The sequence below is a fragment of the Chiloscyllium plagiosum genome, unplaced genomic scaffold, assembly GCF_037043375.1.
Source record: "Chiloscyllium plagiosum isolate Xiang-an unplaced genomic scaffold, Cpla_swu_hap1 HiC_scaffold_30, whole genome shotgun sequence".
Lineage (NCBI taxonomy): Eukaryota > Metazoa > Chordata > Chondrichthyes > Orectolobiformes > Hemiscylliidae > Chiloscyllium > Chiloscyllium plagiosum.
Genome location: NW_028270168.1, coordinates 15,005,082 through 15,018,389, shown reverse-complemented (window position 1 = coordinate 15,018,389; position 13,308 = coordinate 15,005,082).

Genomic DNA, 13,308 nt, shown 5'->3' with positions numbered 1-13,308 from the left:
TGCCTGGGAGAACTGTCTAAGGACTATGTCCTGGTTCTCCAAATGCTCCTTATTGGTCTTTCCTGTTATTAGCACATCATCTAGATAAATGGCGATCTGAGGGTAGTCCTTATAAAGACCGGGTGACTATTTAATCAGACATCACGTTTGTTTGGTTCTGATTTAGATGTTACTAAGCAATTTACTGTTTCAAACCAGAGGTAGGTGGACTTTCCAGTGAGTGCACTGTCCTGGATACTGCCCTATGAATTCTCTTACTCAATTTAGCTCTGGTAGGACTTTTTCGCTGTCTCAAGTACGCATACCTGTTTGGCCAAGGCTTGGCTTTGTTTTGGGGTTTTGCTGTGGGTTGATCTAGAGTCCCTCTGTTCAGGATATGTAATTGCCTTCACTCAAGTGGTGTTCTCCAAACTCAGTCAGACTGGCGAGGGTGCCCACCATTGGAACACCCTGCAACTCATATACTCCACTTGTCACATTTTCCAATGGTTCAATCAGTTGACTGTTATGAGTGAATTTTTTCAGGAGTGTGCTTTTCTCTCATTGCCACTGAAATAACTCCGCAGACGCCGGTATCCCATCACCAAGGCACCCTTTATTTACATGTGGAGAGACCTTGATACTGATCCAGCTCCCTCAGAGGCAGCTCTCAGGGTGAACAGAACCTCTGACAGGATTAGAGTGGTGCTGGAAAAGCACAGCAGTTCAGGCAGCATCCAAGGAGCAAGAAAATCGACATTTCGGGCAAAAGTCCTTCATCTTTCCTGATGAAGGGCTTTTGCCCGAAACATCGATGTTCCTGCTCCTCGGATGCTGCCTGACCTGCTGTGCTTTTCCAGCACCATTCTGATCTAGACTCTGGTTTCCAGCATCTGCAGTCCTTGTTTTTACCTAGACCCTTTGACACTCCTGTTTATTTATTTTTTTCCCCAGGCTGCAGCTGCCTGGGGTAGCTGCCTGAGCAGCTGAGCACAGCTTCAAATTAAAAGAAATAAATGGAAGGAAAACCCAGAAACAAAGATCACAACAAACAATAAAACAAAATTAAAACAAAGTTGAAGGGGGGAAGAGACAAAAAAAGGAAAACTCTCCTCCTCAGTAGGAAACTCAACATCAGTAATGAATACATTGGCTGTGTGGTCCAGGCAGTTCAGAGGTCAGTCCCCCCACCCCCTTCATAACACAAAATGGAAAATCCTTCACACACTGATCCAGCTCCCTCAAAGGCTGCTCCCAGAGCGAGCAGAACCTCTGACACTCCTGTTTATATCAGTCAGCCAGGGTTCCCTAAGTGGACCAGATTAACAGCCCCAATCAGGGAACCTATATTCTATGAGGTCTACCCCTTTATAATCACTGGGGGGGGTCTCATGTGGGACTGCATAGCACCAGCATGTGGGCTGAATGGCCTGTTTTAGTGCTGAAACAGTTGGTGTAGGCCCAAGCTGAAACCACTTGAAACAGACAAATGTCACATTCTCTGACCTGCAATTTAACATTTGCAGTAACAGAGCAAAATATATTCCAAGCTGCCTTTTATGGAATCACTCTTGCTGCCTATCCATGATAGGGATGGCCCACTGCATTCATTTCAAGCCTTTATACCCCCACAGCTTTTAAAGATATTGATATAATGACATCTTCACTTGAGTAACTGAGCTATTCCTGCTACAATCAGCTAGCTCCTTTGTAGTTCTATAGGTTTTATCACACTAGTGGGAGTTTACCTTGATCCAAGACCCAATCAAGGGAACAGGTTTCTCATTTGAAAGGATACAGTCTTTTATTGAAAGACAAAGGTGACCTTGCGCTAAATTGACACCAAGAAGCAATCAAATGCTCAAGGAGAACCATCATTAAGTCATAAATTACAATTAATAAAGTAGCTGAATTAATCATTCTTAATGAAGTCAGCGCCACAGAGTAATCACGGGGATCAATGCTTCATTCCCCACTTTCTGGTAAAAGCACGAATTCAGCATGGGACAGATGTGCCGATATCTGGTGTGATAGCAGAAATAAAACGAAGTCCGCGATACTGAGAACAAAGCCACATTGCTGGAATTAGAATTTCTAAACATTAACGCATTTGATGCTTTCAAATAATTTGCAATCATTAAAATCCTTGCAAAAAGACGGGACTATTCCCAAAAAGGGCCTTGCAAGGTCAGTAGTTGCATCTAGCCTTTCTGTTGTGAAAATGAACAGGTTCAATTTTAAAAGGATTAATAATTTGAAGTCTGCAGGCTGATTGATTAAAACATAAAACTAAAAATGATGTAGTGCTCTCAGGTATTAGGTCAGTGGTGACTATTGTAACTAAAACTAATTATTCACTCAGACACCTCTCCCCATCCCTTCCACGTTCTCTTCCCCCAATGTTTCTACACGTTAAAGCAGGGAATTACAATAAAACATTACTGAATATTCTTTTCATTTTTAGTACCCGTTATACTTTTCTTGCCCAGCTATTGCTCCTCCTGTTCTCAAGGCACCAGTTCATACCATATTGCTGGTCTCTCCTCACCGACCAATATTTAAACTCAGGTCTCATTGGTGAGTCCACTCAGGGTTCAGGACTCTCTATCTTTTATCCTTTTTACTGTTAAAGTACTTCACAATGACACCAGATTGTGGTGACTGCTGGAGCTTTTCACTGAATTTTACTGAATTATTCACAGTAAAATGCAAATGACAATAGATAGATAAATCATTCATTCAAATACATCATTCATTCTTCATTTATTCATTCAAAGCCAAATGACCATTCAAGGGTGTGGTGGGAAAGCGTTGTTGGAGGACCCTTGATTTTGTAGGGACAGGAGTAGGCAATTCAGCCCCTCGAGTCTGTTCCACCATTCAATGGCTGCTCTGTGGCCTAACTCCATATAACAGCTTTTGGCCTCTAACCCTTAACATCTTTGCCTAACAAAAAAATGACCAATCCCAGATTTAAAATTAACAACTGACATTTGTGGAAGAGAATTCCAAACATCTACTGCCCTTTGTATGTAGAAGTGCAGGTGGTATGGTGGCACAGTGGTTCGCACTGCTGCCTCACAGCAGCAGAGACCTGTGTTTGATTCCACACTTGGGTGAGTGTCTGTGTGGAGTTTGCACACTCTCCCCGTGTCTGTGTAGGTTTCCGCCGGTTGCTCCAGTTTCCACTCACAGTCCAAACTTGTGCAGGTTTAGGTAGATTGCTCATGAGAAATGCAGGGTCCAGTTCCAGCTTGTGGAAATAATTTATCATTCCCCTTACAAATTTAATACCATACGTTGATAAGATATAGGAGCAGAATTAGGCCATTCAGCCCATTGAGTCTGCTCTGCCATTCGATCATGGCTAATATCCACCTAACCCCCATTTCCTGCCGTTTCTCCATATCCCTTCAACCCATTACCAATTAAAAGTCTGTCTAACTCCTCCTTACATTTACTCGCTGTCCCAGCATCCACCACAATTTGGGGTAGTGAATTCCACAGAATCACAATCCTTCAGGGTGGCAAGGTGGCTCAGTGGTTAGCACTGCTGCCTCACAGTGCCAGGGACTTGAGTTCAATTCCAGCCTTGGGCGACTGTCTGTGTGAAGTTTGCACATTCTCCTCATGTCTGTGTGGGTTTCTTCCCATGATCCAAAGATGTGCAGGTTAGGTGAATTGGCCATGCTAAATTGCCCATAATGTTCAGGAATGTATCGGCTAGGTGCATTAGTCAGGCGTAAATATAGGGTAGAGGAATAGGTCTGGTTTGGTTACTCTTTGGAGAGTCGATGTGGACTTGTTGGGCTGAATGGCCTGTTTCCATGCTGTAGGGATTCTAATTCTAAGTAGTTTCTCCTCAACTCTGTTTTAAATTTGCTACCCCTATTCTAAGGTCTCTCATCCTAGAATGCCCCAAAAGAGGAAGCATCCACTCCATGTGGATTTTATCCATATCTTTTATCATTTTGAATACCTCAATTTGATCTCCCCTCATTCTTCTAAATTCCAGAGAGTATTGGCCTAAACTGTTCAATCTCTCTCCATACGACAAACCTCTCATCTCTGGGATCAATCCAGTGAACCTCCTCTGAGCTGCCCCTAATGCCACTACAACATTCCTCAAATAAGGGGACCAAAACTGTGCACAATACTCCAGGTGCAGTCTCACCAATACCTTGAATAGTTGGAACAATACTTCCTTACCTTTATATTCTATTCCTTTAGCTATAAAAGCCAACATTCCATTCGCTTTCTTTACTATCTGCTGTACCTGTGTGCTAGTTCTCTGTGATTCATGAACAAGGACACCTAGATCCCTCTGCACCGGAGCACCCCGAAGTCCCTCTCCATTCAGATACTAGTTTACATAGAACATAGAACAGTACAGCACAGAACAGGCCCTTCAGCCCACGATGTTGTGCCGACTACTGATCCTTATGTATGCCCCCTCAAATTTCTGTGACCTTATGCATGTCCAGTAGTCTCTTAAATGTCCCCAATGACCTTGCTTCCACAACTGCTGCTGGCAACGCATTCCATGCTCTCACAACTCTCTATGTAAAGAATCCGCCTCTGACCTCCCCTCTATACTTTCCTCCAACCAGCTTAAAAACTATGACCCCTCGTGTTAGTCATTTCTGCCCTGGGAAATAGTCTCTGGCTATCGACTCTATCTATGTCTCTCATTATCTTGTATACCTCAATTAGGTCCCCTCTCCTCCTCCTTTTCTCCAATGAAAAAGGTCCGAGCTCAGTCAATCTCTCTTCATAAGATAAGCCCTCCAGTCCAGGCAGCATCCTGGTAAACCTCCTCTGAACCCTCTCCAAAGCATCCACATCTTTCCTATAATAAGGCGACCAGAACTGGACGCAGTATTCCAAGTGCGGTCTAACCAAAGTTTTATAGAGCTCCAACAAGATCTAATGACTCTTAAACTCAATCCGCCTGTTAATGAAAGCCAAAACACCATATGCTTTCTTAACAACCCTGTCCACTTGGGTGGCCATTTTAAGGGATCTATGTACCTGCACACCAAGATCCCTCTGTTCCACCACACTGCCAAGAATCCTATCCTTAATCCTGTACTCAGCTTTGAAATTCGAACTTCCAAAATGCACAGATGCTCTTCAAAGGTTTCATTCACTACAAAGTTTGTTTCTTTTGTAAAGACAGAAACAAAAAACTCATTTAGGGCTTAGCCTACCTCCTCAGACTCCACACACAAATTCCCTATGCTATCCCTGATTGGCCCTACTCTTTCTTTGACCATTCTCTTATTCCTCACATAAGTGTAAAATGCCTTTGTGTTCTCCCTAATCCGTTCTGCCAAGCCTTTCTCGTGCCCCCTCCTGGCTCTCCTCAGATAATTTTTGTGCTCCTTCCTTGCCTGCCTGTAATCCTCTAGAGCTGAGCTTACCCTAGCTTCCTCCACCTTATGTAAGCTACCTTTTTCCTTTTGACGAGAAGCTCCACCGCTCTCGTCATCCAAGGTTCCTTTATCTTACCCCTTCTTGCCTGTCTCAGAGGGACATATTTATTCATCACTTGCAACAACTGTCCCTTAAACAGTCTCCACATGTCTATAATGCCTTTACCATGGAACAATTGCTCCCAATCCATGCTTCCTAACACATGTCTAATCGCATCATAGTTTCCTCTTCCCCAATTAAGTATCCTCCCATTTTGCCTAATCCTCTCCTTCTCCATAGTTATGTAGAATGTGAGGCAGTTGTGGTCACTATCGCCAAAATGCTCTCCCACCACAAGATCTGATACCTGCCCCGGCTCGTTTCTGAGCACCAAGTCTAGAATGGCCTCTCCCCTCATCGGCCTGTCAACGTACTGAGTTAGGAAACCCTCCTGAACACACCTTACAAAAACAGCTCCATTCAAATCTTCTGCTCGAAGGAGGTTGCAATCAATATAGGGAAAGTTAAAGTCACCCATTACAACAACCCTACTACGTCCACACTTTTCCAAAATCTGCCGAGCTATGCTTTCTTCCATCTCCCTGCTGCTATTTGGGGGTCTGTAGTAAACCCCTAACGAGGTGACTGCTCCCTTGCTGTTCCTAATTTCCACCCATACTGACTCGGTAGGCACATCTTCCTCGACAATGGAAGCTTCTGTAGCTGTGATACCGTCTCTGATTAGTAGTGCTACACCCCCTCCTCTTTTTACCTCCTCCCTATTCTTTTTAAATGCTCTAAACCCTGGAACATCCAGCAGCCATTCCTGTCCCTGAGAAACCCATGTATCAGTTATGGCCACAACATCATAGCACCAGGTACTGATCCATGCTCTAAGTTCATCACTTTTATTTCTGATACTCCTTGCATTAAAGCAAACACACTTTAACTGATCCCTTGGTTCCTTCCCAGGAAAATCCTTCCCACTAGCTGGCCTACCTCTTGCTACTGCCTCATCTGCATCAACTCTCACCTCCGGTATACAGCTCAGGTTCCCACCCCCCTGCCATACTAGTTTAAACCCTCTCGAACTACTCGAGCAAACCTTCCACCCAGGACATTGGTCCCCTTCCAGTTCAGATGCAACCTGTCCTTCTTGTACAGGTCCCACCTTCCCCAGAAGGCATCCCAATTATCTACATATCTGAAGCCCTCCCTCCTACACCAGCTGCACAGCCACGTGTTAAGCTACGTCCGCTCCCTGTTCCTCACCTCGCTATCTCGTGGCACCGGTAGTAAACTAGAGAACACTACTCTGTTCGTCCTGCTTTGCAGCTTCCATCCTAACTCCCTGAAATCACTTTTTATATCCTCGATCCTTTTCCTGGCTATATCATTAGAGCCAATATGTAACACGATTTCTGGCTGTTTGCCCTCCCCTTTTAGAACCTTATACACCCGATCGGAGACGTCCCGGACCCTGGCACCAGGGAGGCAAGATACCTTCCGGGAATCCCGATCCTGACCACAAAATCTCCTGTCAATTCCCCTAACTATCGAGTCCCCTACCACGGTACTTTTCTATTCTGCCCCCTTCCCTTCTTTGCCACAGTGTCAGGCTCAGTGCCAGAGAACTGACTGCTATGGCTTTCCTCTGGTAGGTCATCCCCCCCAGCAGTGTCCAAAACGGTATATTTATTGCTGAGGGGAATGTCCACAGGGGATCTCTGCACTGTTTGTCTGTCCCCTATCCTCCCCCTAACTGTAACCCATCTATCCTTCTCCTGAGCCTTAGGAGTGACCAACTCCCGGTAACTCCTCTCAATTACCCCCTCTCAGCCTCCCGAATGATCCGTAGTTCATCCAGCTCCAGCTCCAATTCCCTAACACGGTTTTCAAGGAGCTGGAGTTGGGTCCACTTCCCCCACCTTCCCATTTTTTAGACCCAAATGCACGACCTCGCATTTATCCACGTTAAACCCCATTTGCCACATTTTGGCCCACTCTCTTAAACTTTCAATATCCATTTGTAAGATTCTTATTTCCTCATTGCAATTTACTGTATCGCCTGTAAATTCACACCATGCCACTGCAGAGATCACTAACAAATATAAAAGTGCAGAAGCAGGTGAGAGGAGGCTTACCAGACTCATCCCTGGAATGATCTGATTGGCTTATGAGGAAAGGCTAGGCCGGTATCCTCTGGAGTTCAGAAGAGTCAGAGGCGACTGAGTTGAAACATATAAGATCCTGAGGGCACTTGACCAGGTGGATGTGGAAAACATGTTTCCTCTTGTGGGAGTCTCTACAGCTAGGGGTCATAGTTTCAAAATATGGAGTCATCCATTTAAAACAGAGATGAGGAAACTTTTAGTATCTCTCGGAGAGCTGTGAGTCTTTGGAATTCCCTTCCTCAATGGTAGTGGATAAATCTTTAAATATTTTTAGATAGATAGTTTCTTGGTTGCTAAGGGGATGAAAGATTATCGGGGAAATGCAGGAAAGTAGAGTCGAGGTTAAAATTGGATTAGTCATGATCTTATAGAATGGGCTTGAAAGGTGCAGTGGCATTCTTTTGTTCCTTGTTCCAATGTTCACATTAAGCCCAGTGTACAGCTTCTGGACTGGGTCTCTTGTATGCTGGTGAAATTGCAGATATGTTATCATTGCCTTTAAGATTGAATACACCAATGATAGGAAAAGTTGGCTCCCATTTGACACTCAGACATAAATCTAAGTGTTAGGACTCTCCATGGGGATCAATTTGCTATAAGTTCAGGGAACAATTGGTCCCATTTCTGGTTAGACTTTCTAATAGCCTGCTGTAACTCAGTGGAAAAGGAGCACCATCTGAACGATGTCCTGGATAATTTTAACACTTTGTTCTTACAATTATTCTCCAGGAATGGTAGCAAGCGACTCAAGCACAATCAGATTGAGTTAGATGAACTTTAAATTGTTAATTTCCCAACGCCTACAGAGAATGCACAGCATAACGGAAACAAGTCACAAACCAACGAGGGATCCATTGACTCTGAGAATGAAACTGGGTTGAACTCACTTTGAGGGTGTAAGACACCATTTTCATAACGGTCATGCTTTAAAATTCCACAACATGATACAGGCATACCTGATGTTGGAATTCACATAGTTAATTTGACAGCCTGTCACTAACTCAAACAACTCACTTATCCATTAAGCTCATGTTGAACATTTGTATCTTTATTGTGCTACAGATTGCCGTTTGTATTATATGACATTTTAATGGCCCTTTCCAGCTCTTAAGAGTGTCCAGCATAACATATTGATGCAAGTAGCTCATACTTCACATGAAAGAAAACTCTGGTGCACTCACTCAGCTCTTAATTTCTTCTGACACATGTAATTTGCATTCTGGCTTCCACCCGTTGCCTGAAGAACTGCGTCTAGTCAGATTTCAGCTGACAAGCTAAATTTAGGTCTTACAAATGTCAGATTGGAGCCTAAAACTTTCTTTTTTTAAACTTTGTGATTGCATATATCCATTGAAGTGCCTCCAATTTTGGGCAAATGTTTTGGGCAAATTTGGGCTTGAAACTCAATTGCAGTCCCAAAACAGGCACCTCAGGATTCAAACCGAATCCAGAAATTGCTGGAAAAAGACTCAGCAGGTCTGGCAGCACCTGTGGAGAGAAATCAGAGTTAACAATTCAGATCCAGTGAATTTTCTTCTGAGTTTCTCCAATAATTTCTGTTTTTGTTTTGGATTTCCAGTATCTGTCATTCTTTGTTTTTCTGAAACTTTAGTAACAAAGGCTTCAATACAGTGGGCATCATGCTCATAGAATCCCTACAGTGTGGAAGCAGGCCATTTAGCCCATCAAGTCCATACAGACCCTCTGAAGACCAGCCCACCCAGACTCACTTCCCTATTTAGCATGGCCACCTCACCTAGTTTGTACATCTCTAGACACAATGGGCAATTTAGCATGGTCTTCTCCACCTAACCTGAACATCTTTGGATGGTGGGAGCACCTGGAGAAAACCCATGCAGACACGGGGAGAATGTGCAAACTCCACACAGACCTTCACCTGAGGCTGGAATCAAATCTGGGTCCCTGGTGCTGTGAGGCAGCAGTGCTAACCACTGAGCCACCATGCCAACCCAAGCTCATACTCATTCATCACCATATATTGATATGTTTTGATATATTGGATTGTGATCCTTCATACGCCAAAGCACATGCCAAACATCAGCGAACATACCCACTCGAGCTACGAATCTTTACACAAGCCTTGAATGTGCCAAAAGTATTCAAATGAAGGAGCTACATTTATACAGCCAATAAGGTAATCTTGAAATGAAAATGAGAAACACAGCAGCTAATTTGTGTACAATCAACTTCCTATACGACTTCAATGTGATAACGACCAGATAATCTGGTTTTGTGGTGATGATTGAGTAATGAATATTGAGCAGGATACTTCCATTGACCTTCTGTGAAATAGCTCTATAAAATTTTTCACATCCAGATAGAATGGACAGCACCTTGACCAAAGTCACATCAGAAAATCCCCTCCTTCAGTATAGCTCTTCCAGCACTCTGTTTGAAGGCTTAGCTGGACTTTTGTCCTCAAACCCTGGAGCCAGACTTGAACCGACAATCTTTTGATTCACAGGCAAGAATACCACTAACTGACACACCTGTTCATTAACATACCTCAATGAGGGTCCTGTGCTTGCTGGGGGTTTCTTTCAGGAAGCTAATTGTCTGTCTAATTGTCTGACATAATCTGATAAACCTGTCCAGCAAATCATGGCCAAACAGCAACTTCCAAATGCCATCCTCACTGAAGTATTCTCCCAGAAGACCAGTCCCTGTTCCCCGTGGTATTTGCCACTGAGGTTCTGGATTAGGGATTTTTGACCTCGCTCACTGACACCAATCCTCCCTTGCCTTTGGTCTGGTTACTGATTTTTGGTAGAATGTACACTGTAGAGTGTCCATAGAAGAGGCACTGCCCATAGATACAAAGGAGGTTTATTGTTTGCTAGGACAGCAAACCTTTCATTGACTGGCACCTATGGGACCAGGAGTCAGCTGCTTGATCAAATATTCCTATGTGATGAAATGGGCCTTCAAGAGGGGTTTGTTCTGTCCTGTTTCTCCTGAAGAGGGGTATTGTAAACCATGGAATGCAGAGAAAATAGCTTATAGTTTTTTTTTAATTAGACACAGGAAGCATGAGTGAGTGGAGGCAGGCTCACACAGAGCCAGGGTTTTAGTTTTGCTTTCAGTTGTTGGAGGTTTTTATTTTGGAGTTGAAGCTGCTAGATACAGCTCTCTCTCTGCTTCTGCAAAAACCTTGTTTTCTTCCTGTCTGCTGCTAGATTCATTCTGTTAGTGTTCCTTTTCCTGGACTGCAGCAAGTGAGGAAAAGCTGTTTTCCTGAATTTGCCTTTGCCAAGGGTATGTTTATGAGATGCTGCTGTATTGGATCAATTGATGAGTAGTAGTGAAATAATATATTGTTTTGTTAAGTATTTGTATGGAGTTGTAGTTTTGCCATTTTTTTGTTGTTTGTATTTTAATTGTGATGTAAGAATAAAGCATATTTTGCTTAAAGCCTAGTAGTTTAACTAATCGAATCACAACTGGAATGCAGAGTCTTACATTTGCTTTTAAATAAATAAAAGTTAGGGTCTGGGCTATCTCCTTCATATGTTTTGAGGAGATTAAGTCTGGACCATAACCCTGGTTGATCAAGACCTCCACATAATCAATATAAAACACACACCAAGTAATAGAGACAAAATGCAGCTGGTATCCACATCACTATTATACTTTATTTATAGCGTTTAAGTAATAATGCAACTTTACCTTCAATCAAACTTACCATGGGTGGCATGGTGGCACAGTGGTTAGCTCTGCTGCCTCACTGCGCCAGAGACCTGGGTTCAATTCCCGCCTCAGGCAACTGTCTGTGTGGAGTTTGCACATTCTCCCTGTGTCTGCGTGGGTTTCCTCCGGGTGCTCTGGTTTCCTCCCACAGTCCAAAAATGTGCAGGTTAGGTGAATTGGCCATGCTAAATTGCCCGTAATGTTAGGTGAAGGGGTAAATGTAGGGGAACGGATCTGGGTGTGTTGCTGTTTGGAGGGTCGGTGTGGACTTGTTGGGCTGAAGGGCCTGTTTCCACACTGTAAGTAAGTAAGTACCAGCAGAGAGCCTTCTCACTCACAATCTCAACTGACTACTTGGACATCACAGAGGTCGTGATAATACAGCAACTTTCTGATATTTCAGGTTTATAACAGTTCATTGAGAGTGCCAGTTCTTAAGGAGCCAGTTTAATCAATATATTTCCGGTAATAAGTAAGTACAGCTATATTTGGTCAGGTGGAATCTGAGGATCTCGAATAGGAACATTTGCACCCTCTGAACCATAGCATGGGACTCCTAGTCTCAACCCACAGACTATGCGACATCAGTAGAATGGGTAGAGCCAATGTACAATTATAGTCATAGAGATGTACAGAATGGAAACAGACCCTTCGGTCCAACTCATCCATGCTGACCAGATACCCTTACCCAATCTAGTCCCATTTGCCAGTACTTGGCCCATATCCCTCCAAACCCTTCCTATTCATGTACCTATCCAGATGCCTTTTAAATGTTGTAATTGTACCAGCCTTCACCACTTCCTCTGGCGGCTCATTCCATACACGCACCACCCTTTGCATGAATACGTTGTCCCTTAGGACCCTTTTAAATCTTTCCCCTCTCTTCTGGACTTGTCCACCGCGGGGAAAAGACTTTGTCTATTTACCTTATCTGTGCCCCTCATGATTTTATAAATCTCTACAAGTATCATGCATATTAATCCTTAGAGTCATTACCTTACACAACAGCTATTACTTAGAAAGACAAGGGCAGTAGATGTATAGGAACACCACCCTTCAAATCTCCCTTCAAGCCACGAGCCATCCTGATTTGGGAACATACCATTATTCTTTCACTTTCACCAAGTAAAGCACCTGGGACTCTCTCGACTAGCACTGCGGCTGTACCTATATCATGTGGACTATATATATATGGTTCATCACCATCTCAACAAGGGCGTAAGGAATGGGCAATAAATCCTGACCTTACAACAGATGCCTACATCCCAAGTAAAAATGCAGAATTTAGCTTTCAATGCTGTCTGTTGAAGGGCTCATCCATTTTAGTACATTAGGGACAAGAGGATAACCAGAGAGAGAGAGTGCAGTCTATGAGGGTTAAAGTGCCAATCCATCTGTGGAGCCAGAAGATTTAGGTCAGGTTTCTTGACTTCAGCTAAAAATAATTTTTCACTGCTACCCTGTTTTTGGCCAATTTCAAAACGATTTCACTGCAGTCATAGCAGTGGAGGTCAGACTAGCTGCGGCCCCCTGTATTTTAATACAGCCAGGAGCAATCATAAGCAGAACCCTTTATATTCATTTTTATCCTCAGAAAGGGGGAGAAAAGATACACACTTCTTCCCCTTTATAATATGAATATTAATGACTTCCTTAATCACTTCTTGACAATAATTATGTTTGTGATAATCCTTCCCAATAGATTTACATTCCTTTGTGGACAATATTAGATCAAAAGGTCACATCTGGATTTTCTCGAGGGTGTCAATATAATGTTGACGAAAAGTAGAAGTTATCAAATATGTGCTATCGTATAATCAATCTCAGTTCTGCATTTGCCTATTTGTCAGCACAGTGACAACATCTACTCTTTAATGTAATTTTTTAGCCTCATATAAATAAATTGTCTTTCTTAAGTAGCAATAGCTCCAAACGTTTACAATGTTATCATAAAATTCAAACACAGTGACTGTGACAGGTGTGAAGATCATTGGATACTTTATTAACACCAGTTAAAAATTCTCCCACATTG